This window comes from Malaclemys terrapin, chromosome 7 (genome assembly GCF_027887155.1).
Source record: "Malaclemys terrapin pileata isolate rMalTer1 chromosome 7, rMalTer1.hap1, whole genome shotgun sequence".
NCBI lineage: Eukaryota > Metazoa > Chordata > Testudines > Emydidae > Malaclemys > Malaclemys terrapin.
This window is the reverse complement of record NC_071511.1, coordinates 37616987-37634550: the sequence shown is the minus strand read 5'-3', so window position 1 is coordinate 37634550 and position 17564 is coordinate 37616987. Positions and strand designations below refer to the sequence as shown.

The 17564-nt window shown below is 43.7% G+C and overlaps 1 long non-coding RNA gene across 1 annotated transcript in view; it reads left to right on the top strand.

The window, feature by feature from the left end:
* Positions 1–208: 208 nt before the first annotated feature.
* The window catches only part of LOC128840011 (uncharacterized), a 35319-nt gene continuing 17963 nt past the window's right edge, over positions 209–17564 (top strand). Inside the window, exons 1-2 of the long non-coding RNA XR_008445589.1 lie at positions 209–349; positions 3055–3143. This is a non-coding gene — a long non-coding RNA (uncharacterized LOC128840011). The remainder of the gene's footprint in view (positions 350–3054; positions 3144–17564) is intronic.

Here is a 17564-nt window from a genome sequence, read left to right as displayed (position 1 = left end):
ATTTATAAAGCTTATTAATTAAATAAATGACAGACGCCTGAAATACACCACACAATGTCACTTTTACAATCAGTTTTCAGATTAGAACTGCACTTTAACTGTGCCTATCACATTCTTTTAAGTCTGTTTACTGTACACCTTGCTAAGTGCAATTATTGCCTGTACTGTTTCCTCAGTTTCTTAGGTCTAGGTCAGTGTAACTTTTCAAAATGCCATATGGAAAATGCCTCCTCGGCAGGTTTTTCCAGCCAACATCTATTGTTCAGCATAGGTTTAGTTTATCTGACTGACAACCTCCCTGGTATACAGCATGTCAATCTCTTTAAAGGCACAGGCAGGAATCTGAAAGGTAAGAGACTAAGTATGTCCTGGATATGTGGATATGATATGTCTTTTCCAGAGCTATTATCTATGATTCATTACATTACCTAAATACTTTCAGCTATTTTCAGACTGGACCTAAATTCCAGGTTACACCTCCTCCTTGGGCTTTTTACATAAGGGTAACTGGGCTTTTGCACACATCGTAAAACAAGCTGAACTGCTTTGCATATTTTTTTTGTTTCTTCAGTCTAACAAGGCCAAGTGCATACTGCTGACTTAGGTGCTGCACCGCACAAGCTACAATTTACATTAGTTCTATGTCTTCATGGCCTAGAAGAGGAACTTCGTAGTGGAAGCACTGTGGAATAATCAAGTGAGATAGGCTCTGCACACAGAGGTGTGGGAGAACACACCAACCTAAAAGCAAAATTCTCTTTTCAATGCACCCGAAGGTGGAGATACAAAGTACACAATTCAGGAAACTCTCAAACGCAAGGTTGCTCTGCCACATTGTGCATTATGTATATTTTATGGTATACCCGAAGAGCAAACAATAATAATTGAGGTTTGCATCACAAAGGGAAATATGCGCACCACAGCCAAGTTCATGTGGCAACAACTTGAACTCTGGAATTGCCCCCCTTTTGAGTAATCAATCTTAGTGTTGCATTTTTAACGTCCCTTTAGGAGAAAATCTAGAGCTCTCCCAATGAGGGAGTTTGTGCATCACCTTGAAGGTGAAGTTATTTGATTTAAAAGGCCAGATTCTGTCCTTTGCAAATCTGCTCAGTGCAACACTGGGGTGGTTGTCTGAGAAACTGGCAGTTTATTACATCTGTGCATATATTTCACCTGCTTTAACCTCTCAGTAACTCTCATTTCCTTTTCTCAGCTAATAAACCTTTAGTTAGTTGACTATAGAATTGACTGCCAGCATTGTCTTTGGTGTAAGATGTAGAGTGCCAATTGATCTGGGGTAAGCGACTGGTCTCTTGGGACTGGGAGCAACCTGATGTGGTTCACTGCACAGTTGGTTTAAGTGACCTTTTATCACAAAGTCCAGTTTGTCTGGGTGGCAAGATAGCCTTAGACTCTCCAGTCTATGTCTATGCTACAGACCTTACAACAGCCCAGCTGTACTGCTGCAGCTGCGCCTCTATAAAGTGTCCTGTGTAGCAGCTCTATGCCGGCATCATTAAATCACCCCCAATGAGCAGTGACATAGCATTGTCCATACCGGTGCTTTTGTCAGTGACGCTTATGTTGGTCGAGGGTGTTTGTTTTTTCCCCACACCCCTGACTGACCAAAGTTTTGCTGACAAAAGTGCTAGTATAGACAAAGCCTAAGGGGACTGCTGTGACTCTGTGGTAAGACTGGTATAGTGACCCAAGAGTTCACATTTGTTACTGGCTTGGTGGAATCTAATTACAGAACATACCACCAGCTTGGGGTGGCTGTCCTGTTTTCTGACAGTCTGCCCTGAGGTACACTCATTCGTGAGCTACTCCAGACAGCATGACACAGCCCCTGATTCTCATAGCACACTTACACCAGCCTCTCTGTAGCCTAGGCGCTGGAACACAGAAAAGACTCTGACCTGAAGCCAACTTAAACTGATTTTTATTGAACTAAACCATATTTCACTGATCTTCCACAATCCAGATGTACTGCTGAATAGACGGTTAAAGTGGATTAAACTGTTTAAGCTGCTTAGGGGATCTTAAACTACTTAAACAGCTTTTGAGTAACCAGAATGCAAAATTTCTGACCGCAACATAATAGTATCATCCTCCCCCCCCCACACACACACATTTGAATAACTCAAAACTGACAACTCATTTCATTCAGGCTTTCAAAAGAGAAAGTTAGCCTTTGATCTAGGACTAAGCATGGAAAGTTTCAGCCGAAAAGGAATTTGTTTAATAAAGTTAAAAGCAACTGAAGAGGGGTTGTTAAACTGGAAAGCAGGACTATTTCCTAGTGGTTACCACCTGTGCCTGCTACAGTTTCAGCTTAAAGACTGTTGTCACTTTTAAAAGACAGCTTTGGACATCTTGGATCCATCTCAATCGAGAGACCAATGCCACTTTTGTTCAGTGTAGAGCTTTCAAATAGGTGTAGAGCTTTCAAATACTTCTAACCATGTAGGTAGTATCCGTTATGTGAATTTTGAACTGCCCACAACTTTTGGGCCTCCTGTGGGTGGCAGCTACTGTATCTTGTTAAAAGGGGACATAACTACTACTGTGTATGGAACCAAAGTCTAGGATTGTAAATGAGCTTTCAGCCCTTTAATCATCTGTTGTTCTCTGAATTTCTTCCTGAAGGAAAGGGGAGCCTGGGCATGGGGAGTTGCTGGGAGGCTACAGGAGAACAGCCTGAAGTGTGAAAAAGCAGGATCAGTCCCACCATATGTGAAACTCCAGTTGTGGTTCAGTGATATCTCCACCAGCTGGAAGGACCCTTGTTCTGTGTCCTAGCTTCTTTACTCTTGTTATGTGTTTTAGGTTCTTTGTTCTGTGTTGTGTTGCCCTATTGCTTTTAGCACCAATGCTATTCTAGACATGCCCCCTGGCCATCAGGATTTACCTTGTCTTTTAATGCACTTAACACTTAAATTGTGTTGCAAAGCCCCTCCCTGTAAACTCTGTTTACCTGTTTTGTTTTGCTTAATTCTACTGCACCATCCTAAGCATTCATCCTTGTATGGGTCTGTCTCTAATTAACAGGATGGTCTAGAAGCCTGAAAACTGGTCTGGTATCCAGGAGCTCCTGACCTCTAATCTTGGCTCTGTCCCATCACCCAGCATGCCCTTGAGTAAGTTATTGTGCCTCTCTGTTGGTTCATGATGTGGGTATAGTTTCATTCCAGGTCCTACAACATTGGTATAACCTCCTGGTCATATGGTAACATATATGGCTGAAATGGTTATTGACTTACCACTTTTAGTCTAAATGCCATGGGACTGCCTCACGCCCCAGAAGTACTGGGGTAGTAGAGATGCTCCATGAACTTCCCAGACCCATGTCATCCTTGTATGCCTTTTGAGAAAAAAGGACTGAATCCTGAAGATATTAAAACTTGGGATAAAGTGCTGGCGTGTCTTTTAAAGGCTCCACAATAGTCAATTGTATTAGTCAATGCAAAACATGCTTCTGTCGAGTTGTTTACATTTAATAAAACAAAATATTTAGAATGTATTGGACACTGCAAAAACTATATGAGATTAAATCTCTTCCTTTGGATACATGCTGGCATTGTGGTAAAGATAATGCCACACTGGTGCCCATGTCATGGGAATGTCCTCCAGTTAAACATCTGTGGAAAGGTGTTGACAGAATTAAATGGATTTTAGGCTTTAGCAAGCAAACATTGGCAAGGAACTACATATTCGGATATTTATGTGCAAATTCGGGCCTCTCATCATCACAGCATTTGTGGTTCAGGAGCAGCTACGATCACAAAGTGAATAAATTGACAGAGGTGAAAAAGTAAAACAGAACAATGGTATTCTGCCAAAGAAAGAGTCACCTTCCACTTCAGGGATCGACTACATACGTTAGAAGAAACCTGGGCTCTGTTTTTAGAAACATCTTGACTAAGGGCCACCCAAAGGCTTAGTCCACTCCAGACTTCTTTCCCCCTGGACTTCCTTCATGCTCCCTGGCCTGCCTTGTCTGTGTCTGTGTTTTGTAAAGTATTGATTTATGCAGTTTGAGTAAGATTGTTACATGTTGTTTGCACAGGTATGTTACTGCTGTGGTGTCACAGATGGTAGCTAAGGTTATAATTTTCATTTTTTTCCCTTTTGCATTGTGATTGTATTGGAAAACAAAAATTAACACAAATCTTAATAAAATCTAGTTGTTTTAATGATTTATTTGTATTACTGTAGCACCTTGGAGCTCTAGTCATGGACCAGGACAACATTGTTCTAGGCGCTGTTCAGTTGTTACTGCCTATAGTTTGCTAAAGGTATGAATGGAAGACCTTAAAATTATTAGACCTGCACAGAACATCCTATTTCTCATAATTACAATAACTTGAGTTCATAAGCAGCCACCAACTCAGTACAAACACTTTAAAACAAAACAATAGCTTGCGTGTGTGTATATACCTGTTGTAGCCTCAAATTAGATATTACACTACTACTTTGATCTGCCTAGAAAAAGGGTTTTCTTTAACACTGGCTTATGCAGACTCATTTGTATAGACTATGGGGTTAGATTGTGTCTTCTGTAAAATGTGTGTTTTGTTTCTCCGTGACAGTGTTTGGTCCCAGCTAGCATTAGCCCTTTCCTGGAAGGAGTGAGGAAATTCAAAATAACTGAACTGCATTTATTACACATTTTGTTGTTCAAAAGCAGATATACATAACTTGCATCAAAGATTATAAGGTAAATACCTAGGTCTCTGACAATTTACTTTTCTACTATCCATGCAAGAAAATACATTAGGGTTTTAGACACTCTTTAGATTCTAGTAGAGCTTCTTTACAAAATCTATAGTCCTTAACAAATACCTTAAAACTTGTTTGCTGTGATTCTGTATTTTGAGGCGTGATGGTCAGGGCTGGCTCCAGGGTTTTGGCCGCCCCAAGCAGCCCAAAAAAAAAAAAAAAAGCCGCGATCGCGATCTGCAGCGGCAATTTGGCGGAAGGTCCTTCGCTCGGAGCGGGAGTGAGGGACTGTCCGCCGAATTGCCGCCAAATAGCTAGACCTGCCGCCCCTCTCCGGAGTGGCCGCCCCAAGCACCTGCTTGCCAAGCTGGTGCCTGGAGCCGGCCCTGGTGATGGTCAGTCATTGGTTTAGGGGCTTAGGCCCTACACCAAATCCTAGTTGCTTTCCTCCCTTGGTAAGGATGGTTGAAAGGGACAGGCCAGGCACTAGAAGGGAAGGATATCATAGGGTTCACAGGCCAGAAGGGGAGGGTTTTAGATGTATTATGTTTGGTACAGCATCACATCTAGTTGCATCTTAATTATCTCAGTTACTATGACTTCATCATTACCTTCTCTCTCAATCAACCTCTTATCAGTCCAATCTAATTAGTATGCCATTAGTAAACCAACTTTAAATATTTATGTATTTAGCTATTTATATTAAGAGGTCCCTTATTTCTAAAAAGCTGGTCAAACTTTGGATTGAAGATTTGGGAAGCTCCAATAAGCACAGCAATATCCAGCTTGTGATTGCCCAACATACAAGGGGAAGACTTAGCAATTGTTACATGTGCATTTTCTCAGTGCAGATGGTGATTTTTGTTAAGTCAATAACTGACATACGTCATATTAAACATCACTGATAGATGAATAAACAGTCCTGGGAAAAGACAGCCCAGTTAGAACAGTACTGTTTATAACATACATATTATCTGCCCAAAAACTTCACAGCGTTAAGGTTGACTGGCAGTGCCTTGTACCCTTTCAGAACATTGAATGCCCATTTACTTAAACCTCTGAATACCAGAAAATAGTTGGTTGCATGCCAGAATGTTTGCAGTGGAGGCCTAATCCTGCTGTATGTGCACAACTGACTTTCTCTGACTAGATAACCTGGCTTGAGATGCAAGTTTTACCCTATATAACTTTTTAAATATTGCTTCCCCAAAAGGGCATTGGGTATCCAGACCCCCAAAGTCAAGGGCTGAGTGGTTGAGAGCAGTTTGGTTAGTAGCAAGCCATATTTTGAGCCCCAGGTGTGGGCAAAAAGTTAGAAACAATGTAATTTGATGCCATGAGTTGTTTTTTCTTTAATGGAGACTGTCTCGGGACAAACTCTTGTTCGAATGACTTAATCCAGCTCTGGACTCCAAAGGTACAGCAATTTTCAAGACTCCCCAAGTAACCACGTGGACGTTAGCACTTTAATTTATAGTTTAACAGATTTTTTTTTTTTTTTTTTTTAAAGTATCAGTCTTAACTATAGTAGTGCTCCTGGAGTACAGGAGCTGGCGCTACTGAGTGCAGACTGAAGGTCCTCTGACAACGGAGATGTAAAGAGCAAGTGAGAGCTGCTGTATGTACTACGTGTATGTACAAGTTTGGTGTATGTACTAGGATCAATCTGTCTGTCTTTCCTTCAGATGGACAGAACTGTACATGTAGCCAGAGGAGTATGTATCTTTAGATGTCTTTTAGGATTGGTATTACTGTGTCAAACGCAAGCTGGTGGTACAACTGGCTGAGTTGGTTTGGACAACATGGACTAGGTTTGAGGATATTTTCGCAACTGGTGAAAACAGTTGTGGTTAGCAACTTCTAGTGTCCATGATTTGTGGAGTGTGTGTGTGTGTGTGTGTGTGTGTGTGTGTGTGTGTGTGAGATTGTGAAAGGGGTCATGGGAGTAAGGAATCATGGTTTCCTATATAAACTCTGCAGCCTCCAGTGTAGGTATCCCCACTGGAGCTATCCTGTTCACCTCTATGACATGTGGTACAGATGAAGAAAATATTTGGTGTATTATAAAATTAGTCAGATGTGGTTTATTTTGTGGTCTAACTGCCAATGTTAATTTCCCATAAGGCTTTTTTTTTTAAGCTGCTTTTACACTGTTCTTCTCAGCCGCTGAAAGCAAACGTGTCAAACCATCTGTATGGCTGGCAGTTGAATAACTGAAAAAGAGCGGCACTGACTAATAATTGCTAGTAAAAAACAAAAATAGCAATAAGAAAAGAATTCAATCAGCCTGCTAAAGTAAATCCATTAATTAATTAAAAGATAGATCTCTGAAAACTGTCTAGCTTTACCAATCTCCTCCTTGCAGCCCCAGCACCAAAAAGAAGGACACAGTGTAAAGCCTACATAACTTAGTTATCCTGTCACGAATGTCCCACTATGGATTTACTCGGCTGTAGATATTTTGTATGCAATAACTGAGGCATTTCAAAAGTACATACCCAGTTTGAAAGTATTATTCTAAAGATCTAAATCCTTCCCCCTTTGCTCAATGAGTAGCCCCATAGGCTTTAGTAGGAGGAGTTACATGACCAAGCCTTGCCAACTTTGTCCAATACAAGATCAAATTAATATATTGTTATGTAGTCAATTAATTTCTCCAAATGAATATGTTTTTAAAAAAATGAAGCTGGCAGGAAAATAGGGTTGTACCTTCCTAGGGATCCCCTAACCTGCTTACTTAATGGTCCAGTAAAGGCTCTCCATTTTAAACAGAATAAGTGAATTTCTTTTTTTTATTATTAGCAGCTAGACTTTGTATTGCACATTACTGAAAAAATATGACTATTTCCTATAGAATTGTGGTACAGTAAAATAGGGAGTGTCTTTGTAAAGGAAAAATATTCACACCAAGTACGTACATAAGAGAAGCGCCAAAAAGAGGATAGGTATTTAGAAATGTGGTCATCCTTTGTAGTGTACTCAAAAAAGGAGGGCTCCCTGGCTAGTAAGTCAGAATTTTTAGTTAGGTTCTCTGAATATTAACCTGATCTTAAGTAAGTAACGTACAATGTAGTATGTTAACGTTTTATTGTAACTTAGAACATAACGATCAGTCAATATGCACATTATGGCCCAGGTGCATTATGACAGTGCTTTGGATAGAAAATACCCTTAGTAAGTAGTGAACAAAACACTTTTGTAATAGGAGTCCATATAAAGTAAGAACTATACTGAGTAATTCTAATACCTAAAATTGCCTAGGAATGTTTTAGAAAGTTTCCCCCACCTCCTGAGCTTCTGTCACTTAGTCTGCCAAATGTATCACAACTTGTCTAATTACCTATGGTAGCAGCTAAATGTGTAATGGAAAATGATCAGCAGCAACTAATATTTAAAGAATGTAGAAGTGGTACCTAATGTTTCCAATGTCACAGATAGAATTGGTTGAAAAATGTATATGGAACAGTTTTCCATCGGAAAATGTTGATTGGATGGAATCTAAATGATCTGCAGGACCCCATCTACTCTATCTAAAGTTTTCATGAAACCAGGCTGGGTGAGCTGCATGCATGTTCAGTTTCCTACCAGCCCATCAGGCTTCTTGGGCTGCTGGGGGGGGGAGCTGTCTGGAAATCTTTGAAAAATTCCATTCTTCTGAAAACTTCTGTTCTGTAGCTACATTTCTGACTGTTTTCCAGTTTGGAACAATTTTTTTTTTTTTCTCAGAAATGCAATTTTTTCCAGGGAACAAATTCCAGTCCCCACACAGTTCTAACCAGAGTGTTATTGAAATTGATTGAATCAAGCCTCCGTGGTATACAAAGTTTGGTGTTGGCTCTTGAAGTAATGAAAGGAATCAGAAAGCATAAAAAAAACCTGCATTTGAAGGATTTAAGGGGAGAATAAGACTGGACACTTCTTTCCTGGTCTGCATAGTTGTACAAACAGCACTTTTGGTCCACTGAACATTAACAACCAATCCCTGGGGTAGCTCCTGGGCCCCTTCAAGAAGACAAAACTTTCTGTTTTAACCTGTGAAATGGAAGAGACTCACGGGACACACTCTCTGAATTTTGTAACCGCAGGAACTGATGTGTTACATTAAAGTGGTGATGCCTTTTCTTCTTCCTCCCGGGGAAGATCAGCCAGTCCAAGCTGCTGCACGTGCATTCTGCTGTGCTGCCCTCCAACTTTCCAGCAATGGGGTTCACAAGCCCTAGGGAGATATTCTGCATCCCATGCCTCCCCTTGCCCCAGTTACTCCCGAGTGCCTGTGCCAGGCTGCTTTCTTCCCTCTCCCTCCCAGGGTCAGAATTCACACCATCCATCCACCCAGCAGTGGAGGGGCTACAAACCTACCTTGTAGCCTTTTCAAACCCTGGAGGATTTTTCTCCTACAAGATCAGCACCTTCCAACTTCCCTTCGCTCCCATTGGCTGCTCCACATCCTGTCACCTGACTGCATTGCCATATAAATGGCCTCTCCTACCTGCCCCAGTCCCATCTCACCTCTTTCATGGCTGACTCTTTTTGGCCCTTCAGAGTGGCCGCCATCTTCCCCTACCTCCTGCTGCTGAGCTCCCAGCTGCATCCAAAAACTTTCTCTAAGTGCTGGCCTCAGTCGGTTCCTGCTTTCTCTGAACTGCCACCTGATCATCTCAGAGTAACTATCCCTCATTGGCTACCATTGTCCCACTCACCGTACTGCTCACTGCATCTCCACTCATTGTGTGACTGTCGGCTGAAATAAATGACTTCTCATTTCATCCGGTTGCTTATCAACTTACTGATAGATTTAACCCGACTTATTGATTCACTACTCAAGGGTTTTTGAATCACTTCCATCTGCTGCTCACCTGTGGCTCTCTCTTACCACACTTCTCTTCTGCCGTATAGCCTCTACCATCCTACTCCTTTCCTCAACTCTTTCATTCTCCTACAGCCTCCATCCCTCCCCCCCATCATACCCAAATCCTATCACTGCTCCCACCCACTGTACCTTCACTCTCACCCCACATCCACATCCTTCTCACCTCTGATGAAAGCTGCCCCAACCCTGGCCCTTTCCCCACCTCCCACCTGCACTCTCTGTTGCCATTACTCTCAAGTTTGCCTGAAGTTTGTTATATTAGAAATTGAGGTTCTGTCTTACTCAGAGACTCTGACTAGAGAACTAGCTAAATTATGACATCACATGAGTCAAGAGGGGAGCTTTAGACTAAAAAATTCCACCCCCCCTTGTTCTTAACATCTATTTAACACCAATGATTTAAGTATTTTATGGCAAAGAAGTCTTTGAAGATACAGCACCTCTGCCCCTTCAATGAAGGTCTGTGGGCTAACAACTCATTCTCTGTGGACCAACAAATTTTGTGGCAAAACCAGGAAAAACCAAAGTTGATGTTCCTGATCAGGGCTGGATTAACTCTTCTGTGGGCCTGGGGCTATTAGACTTGTATATAGGGGCCCCACAAAATCTTTTTCCTGGGAGGGGGTTGGGGAGCAGGAGGGGGCTGGGCCACGGGGTTGGGGTTCAGGAGAGGGATTCTGACTGGGGGTTGGGGTTTAGGAAGGGGTGTGAGGTGTAGGCTCCGTCCGGGAGGCGCTTATCACAAGCGGACTCGAGCAGGCTGCCTGCTTGCCATAGCCCAATGCCGCTCCCAAAAGCAGCTGGCTCCTAGCACATCTCTGTGGCCCCTGTGGGGAGGCGGACAGCATGTCTCCACGTGCTGCCCATGCCCACAAGCACCGCCCCCCCCATAGTTCCCATTGGCCAGTTTCCAGTCAATGGGAGCTGTGAGGACGGTGCTGGGGATGGGGTCAGCGAGAAGAGCTGCCTCTCTTCCCCCACCCACCCCCAGGGGACATAGAGACATGCTAGCAGCAGCCAGCCGCTTCCGGGAGCGACATGGGGCTATGGCAGGCAGACAACCTGCCTGAGCCCTGCTGCACTGTGGGACTTTTAGCGGCCCGGAGTTGGAGATCGCTGCCTGTGATTTATTTTTGCGGGTCCCCCTTGAGCTGGGGCCCTGGGCTGCAGCCCCTAAAGCCCCTGCCTTAATCTGGCCCTCTTCCTAATAATTAAGGCTAAGATTTTGTCATGGATATTTTTAGTAAAAGTCAGGGACAGGTCATGGGCTTACATGATTTTTTTTCTTTATTGCCTGTAACCTGTCCCTGACTTTTACTAAAAATATCCATGATAAAATGGGAAGGGACTGAGCAGCTGCAGGGTGGCTGGGAGCTCTGGGGCACCCACCACCTGTGGGGACTCAGAGCTCCAGGATCCGACTGCCCCCAGCGGTGGATGGGAGCTGCAGGGTCTCCGTTCCCCCTCCCCAGTGGCGGTGAGCTGTGGGAATCCCCCCTGCCACCACTGCAGTGGGGAGCTGCGGGGGTCCCCCTGGTGACTGGGGGCTGTGGGGGTCCCCCTGCTCCCCCCCTGCAGCAGAGGTGAGCTTTGAGTCCCCCAGCCCCATGGCAGCAGTGGGGAGCTTCCGGAGTCCCCCTGTCCCCCAGCGGCAGCATGAAGCAGCTGGGGTCCCCCTGCCCCTCGGCTGTGGGGAGCAGACAGGGTCCCCCTGCCCAGTGGTGGGGAGCAGCTGGAGACCCCTTGCCCGACAGCAGTGGCGGTGGGGATCAGCCAGGGTCCCCTTGTCCGGCAGTGGTGACAGGGGAGCTCCGGAGTCCCCCTGCCCCATGGCTGCAGCGGGGAGCTGTCAGGGTCCTCCTGCCCCACGGCGGTGGGGAGCTGTCGGGGTACCCCTGCCCCATGGCTGTGGCAAGGAGCTGTCAGGGTCCCCCTGTTCCCCACTGAGGCTGGGAGCTGTGGGGTACCCCCCACCTGCAGCGACTGGGAGCTGTGGGGTACCCCACTGCCTATGGCATCTGAGATCTTTGGGGCCCGCTGCCTCAGGCGGTGGGGGTACCTTATAGCTCCCTGCCGCTGCAGGAGGTGGCAGGACCCTGCCTTCGGGGCTGAAGTCACAGAGGTCTGCGGAAGTCACGGAATCCGTGACCTCTGTGACAAAATTGTAGCCTTACTGATCATCAAAAAGCTCTTATTTTAGAAGTAACTGGATGAATTAAATGGGTGTTCATTCTAAACACACCCCTTCTGGCTCTGTTGATTTCACCTCTGCTCTAAGAACACTGCCTCTTTTTGGTCTATTCACTTGCTAATTTATTTCTTTTAGGATTAAGGGTAGACCCAAGATAACCCAACTATCTTCATGCTGATGATACTGAAATGTACCATACACATCTGACACCTTAATGACTCCTTCACGTCCATTTTCTTTGCTGGCCATGACCCAATAAATGTGGATCCATCTCAGTTACTTGGATGCTATGCTGATGGGGATCAAATAAATACCTAGATCTAGCAGAAGAAGCTTGATGATTCTAGAACACTAGTTTTTGTGGTCAAAAGGAACATACAGCTGTCTCTTCTACCTCCCTGCTGAACTCAGATTAGCTGCCTCCTTAACATCCTCTCACTGAACTCTCTCCCTTTCCCTTAGGGTGACCAGACAGCAAGTGTAAAAAATCGGGACAGGGTGGGGGGTAATAGGTGCCTATATAAGAAAAAACCCCCAAAATTGGCACTGTCTATAAAATTGGGACATCTGGTCACCCTACTTTCCCCTGTTGGTAGGTTTGCTTTATCGTCAAATTCTTGACTCCAAAACATGGAGAATGCAATTGTCTGACTTCTTCTGAGTACAAAGTATGCCACATCATTCTCATCCTCAGACTCCACTGGCTCCTCCGTTCAGTTCAGGTTCCAGTTCAAAACTACCCTCTTGCTTTCAAAGGTATCTATCCGTAGCCTTGCCTCAGCCTCCCTTAGACCTTACTTTGCTCTACTCCCCACTTCCTCCTCTTCTCTAGTAGTGGTTTCCTTTATCTTTCTATATAATCTTATCACACTGGGTACAATAGCTTCGTCCTTTGCATCTCAATATCTAGAACAGCTTTTCCTGTGTCTGCCTCATTGACTCTCACGATTAAACTGGTGTCTGAAATATGAAACTTAAGGCTTTGGTTCTAATTTTCAAAGGAATTAATGGGTCAAGCCCAAACTGCAGTAAAGGCTTAAATTTGATCTATGAACTGCCATGACATCTGAGCTCCCCTGGGACAATGCAAATCACAAAGCTAAGGGGGAAGTGCATGAGAACTGGGGACAAAACATTATCACTTAAGGGGAGTCTGGCTATGGATCAAACATCCAGAGGAGATTAGATGTATCAGGAGTTTAACAATCTTTAGGAAAATCACAACTTTCCTCTGTGTAAAAGGCTTTTCACCATAAGACAACACTTAATATTGATGGACCTTTCTACACTAATCCCCCTGCCACCATACACACTTTCTAAAAACACAAACTCTGCCCCAAGCTGAATTTTTCTCCAGAAAGGGAGAGTTACCAGAGACTCCATGAAATTTTTGCTATTGCTGTTAATTTAATATGGAAGGTGCTCAGATCCGATGGTAATGGGTGGCAACATAAAATCCTTGGATAGAACATCTCTTCTCTATTGTTTTTACTTGTTAATTTCTCTCTCCCTCTCTGACTGGCTCTCTCACTGTATTTACAGTAATTCCAGTATTCTGAGATATAGTTGTTATGAAAGATGCCAAACACAATAAAATCAGTATGAAAAGTTCAAAAGGAGGTGAGTAGCTTCTTCTAAAGATGGGAATATGTGTGACGTTGCTAATGAATGTAACACAATTTACTTTTCAAGTTAAGTTTTTAAATTCACACGTCTCAAAGCTTATTTAATGTATTTCAGACTTAAGACTTGTCTAAATGCAAAAACTGCACTGGTTAAATTAAAATGGGTTTTGAAAACAATGTTATTAAACCTGTACAAAAGCTCTTTTTACTTACTCTAAGTCAATCTGGAATCTATTTCAAATGAACAAATGAACAAAAATAAGCCATTTTTAAACTGAACTAAGAGTGTCCATATAATATTTTGCACTGGTTTTAAATAAGTTGATTTAAAATAGTACCTTAAATTGAACTTGTGCAACTTTTTCCTGGCGTGTAGACAAAGCCCTAAGTAGCTGATCTCATTTTACCTCATGCCATTTGCTCCCTCTTGTGGCTGACACACAGATTCAGTTTAGATTTTTTAAAATAAAATAAAAGAACAGGAGTACTTGTGGCACCTTAGAGACTAACAAATTTATTAGAGCACAAGCTTTCGTGGGCTACTGCCCACTTCTTCGGATGCATATAGAGTGGAACATATATTGAGGAGTTATATATACACACATACAGAGAGCATGAACAGGTGGGAGTTGTCTTACCAAGTCTGAGAGGCCAGACTCCATGACTCTAGGAGGAATATGCTATGCAGAACAAAGAGGCCAAAAAGAGTGCTAGGAAAGACCAGCAAGATTTTATAGATAGGCAAAATGGCAACAGATGCACAGACTGATGCAGCACAAAGTGACATGAAGACACGGTACAATATCATTATACAGATGAACTTTAGTCAACTACTGAATGGTGAGTCAGTGACCAACCCTCCAGGCAGAGAAGGAGAAGATCTGGACATCTAACTAAGGCCTATCACCATAGTAGAAGTAGAGAGGGCAGTCAACTGGTTAAAAAGTGGAAAAGCACCAGGTCCCAATGGAGGTTCTTAAGGCAGACTCGAAGAACACAGACATTTTGATAGGTCTGGTACAAAAGATATGGGAAGAAAAAAAATAACAAACAGGCTGAGAAAGTGTTATATGATGAAGCTACCAAAAAAACGGAGGCACATTCAATTATTGTTTACCCCAAGTCAGGTATTTACACACATTTTTCTAGACCAGTGGTTCTCAAACTTTTGTACTGGTGACCCTTTTCACATAGCAAGCCCATGAGTGCGACCTCTCCCTTATAAATTAAAAACACTTTTTTATATATTTAACACCATTATAAATGCTGGAGGGAAAGTGGGGTTTGGGGTGGATGCTGACAGCTCGCGACCCCCCATGTAATAACCTCATGACCCCCTGAGGGGTCCTGACCGCCAGTTTGAGAACCCCTGTTCTAGACTAGGGATCGGCAACCTTTGGCCCACGGCCCGCCAGGGTAGGCACTCTGGTGGGCTGGGCGGGTTTGTTTACCTGCCGTGTCTGCAGGTTCAGCCGATCGTAACTCCCACTGGCCGCGGTTCGCCGCTCCAGGCCAATAGGGGCTGCGGGAAGTGGCGCAGGCTGATGGATATGTTGGCCACCGCTTCCTGCAGCGGGAGCCACGATCGGCCGAACCTGCGGATGCGGCAGGTAAACAAACCAGCCCGGCCCACCAGAGTGCCTACCCTGGCGGGCCGTGGGCCAAAGGTTGCCGATCCCTGTTCTAGAGAGAATAAAGAACACAGTAGATTCAAGATGATGATAGACAGGAGAAATCGTATACAGATCAAATAGATCAATTTTGTGGAATTAATGCCACTATGGAATCGCCACATCATTCAGAGCTGCTGTGAAAATATGACATGCTAAATAATACAGAACAGTGAACTGACTAAGCCATTACAGGTTACTAGCAGCATCAGATAAGGGTGCCTTATATGACCCATGATCTCTTTACTAGTAGTGGATTGGATAACGAGGGGCATACGATGGACTTTCAGGCAGAAGTTAGAAGATCTTGACTATGTAGATGACCTCAGCTTGCTATCCTATGCCCATAGAGACATACAAGGCAAAACAAATTATCTCCAGGCCTATTCACAATTAGTAGGGTTGACAACGAATAATGAAAAAACTAAAACTTGTGAATCAACATGCAACAAGAAACACCCATAACCCTAAAAAAAATATATATTTATTTTACCCATAACCCTTTCTGGAGATGATGTAGAAGAACTCTATTTCACATATCTTAGCAGCAATGTAAGTGGAACAGAGGATGATGAAAGCGAGACATGCCTTCATAACTCTAAAGACAATCTGAAGAAACAGAACTCTTGCCCTACAAGCTAAACTTAGAATATTTAACACCATTATATTACTACTGTATAGAGTGCTGAAACTTGGAGACTTAAGATCTGACTGTCTAAACTCCAAACTTTCATCAACAACTGCCTTAGACAAATCTTCAGTATCAGATGACCAGAAGAAAGTCATAAATGAAGAACTCTGAAGGACGACAAAACAGAAACTGATAAAGATAGGAAATTACAGAATGAAAATGCAGATGGATAGGACACACATGGAGGAAAGACCCAAATAGCATAAGACAGGCATTGGACTGGAACCCCCAGGTAAAAAGTGACAAGGTAGACCAATGACAACACAGAATCGCACAATAGAAGCAGCATTGAAAGCTCTCAAAATAACATAGGAAGAAGCTAAGGCTGAAGCAAGAGACCGTCACAGATGGAAGGCAATAGTGAAGGCCCTGTGTTCTGTATGGAATAAAGAGCTATAAGTCAAGTCATTACAGCCTGTTGAGTCACCCACTGGGAGGGGACTAGAAAGAGGAAGGGGAAGATGGGGAGGAGATGGCAAGGACAGACAAAGTAGTGGAGTAGGGCTGCAGAGGAGATAACAGAGCAGGAGGAAGGAAGCCTGTTTGGAGTTGAGAGATTGCATAGGGGGTGCCTGTGGGGGGGCTGCATTTCAGAGCTGGGAATCACATCAGCTACTGGGGAGCCAAGAAACCTTTCCCCAAGCCAATCCTTCAATAGTTAAGTTCACCTTTTGGCTTTCAGAGGGAGGGGAGCAGCAAGAACCTTTTTTTTTGGGGGGGGGGGAGTCTGAAAAGGGAGACTGAGGGGGTGGGGCATGGCTGGAGCCCAGGGTCTCAGTGAGAAGGAGAGGAGCCCCTTAAGAAAAACATTTTTTAACCTGAAAAAATATGGGTTCAGTGAGTTGCCGGGCAGTAAGGAGAAGGGTTGGTTCTTGTAATTGAACCAGTTTATCTGATATCTCTATCATTCTCCTCCTAATGAGCAGCTTAGCAGTGAAATACACTGAATCAATAGCATTTAAATCTGACTAAAGCTACTGATTTTCACTTGGTGCCAGGGCTGGCCTTGGCTGCAAAGGATGCTGAAAAGCAGGCCCAAATTTCCCAAACCATGAGTTGGTCTGTTCCTAGTGCTCTGCTGTCATTGCAGTTCTGAAGCTCCTTGGTAGCATATAGTCTAGATGCAGTGCTTCAGTTTCCCCTATTGGTGATGCTGTTTCGGGGGCGGGGGACACTTTACTGTTGCATCATTGGACATAAGAGGAGAGAGAGTCCTGGAGAAGAAGAGTTGAGAAACAGTGAGAGATGCAGAGGACTGGCAGCTGTAGAAGAGCAGGGAGGTGGAACAGCAGAAGAGAAAACACAGGATTAGGGGAATGGAGGAAAAAGAGCACAGAAATGTACAGTTGCCCCCTTGTTAACTCTATCCTAGTCATTCCTTCATAATGACACAATATAGAGTTGTGATACTGTGATGTGTTGCTACCCCATGACACCAGTAACACCATGCGACATGGAATCAGCCCTTGAGACTCAGGATTTGAAATAAATAAAATAATCAGAAATTTAAACACTTTGCACTTCCATAGTGGCTACCACCCTAAAACTTTATAGATGTTAATGAATTCAACCTCATAACACTGCTGTAAAGCAGGTGTTTCCCTTACTTTACAGATGGGGAAACTGAGGCACACAGCTTAAACAACTTTTGCATGGTCATACCAAGACTGGGGTGGTCCCAAGAATAGAGTCCAGGTCTAATACCCAGCTCTGCAACTTGTGCGCAAGACCACTCTTCCAATGTATTGTAATGACATTGAACAGACCAATTGTGAAGAAGGTTATCTCGTGA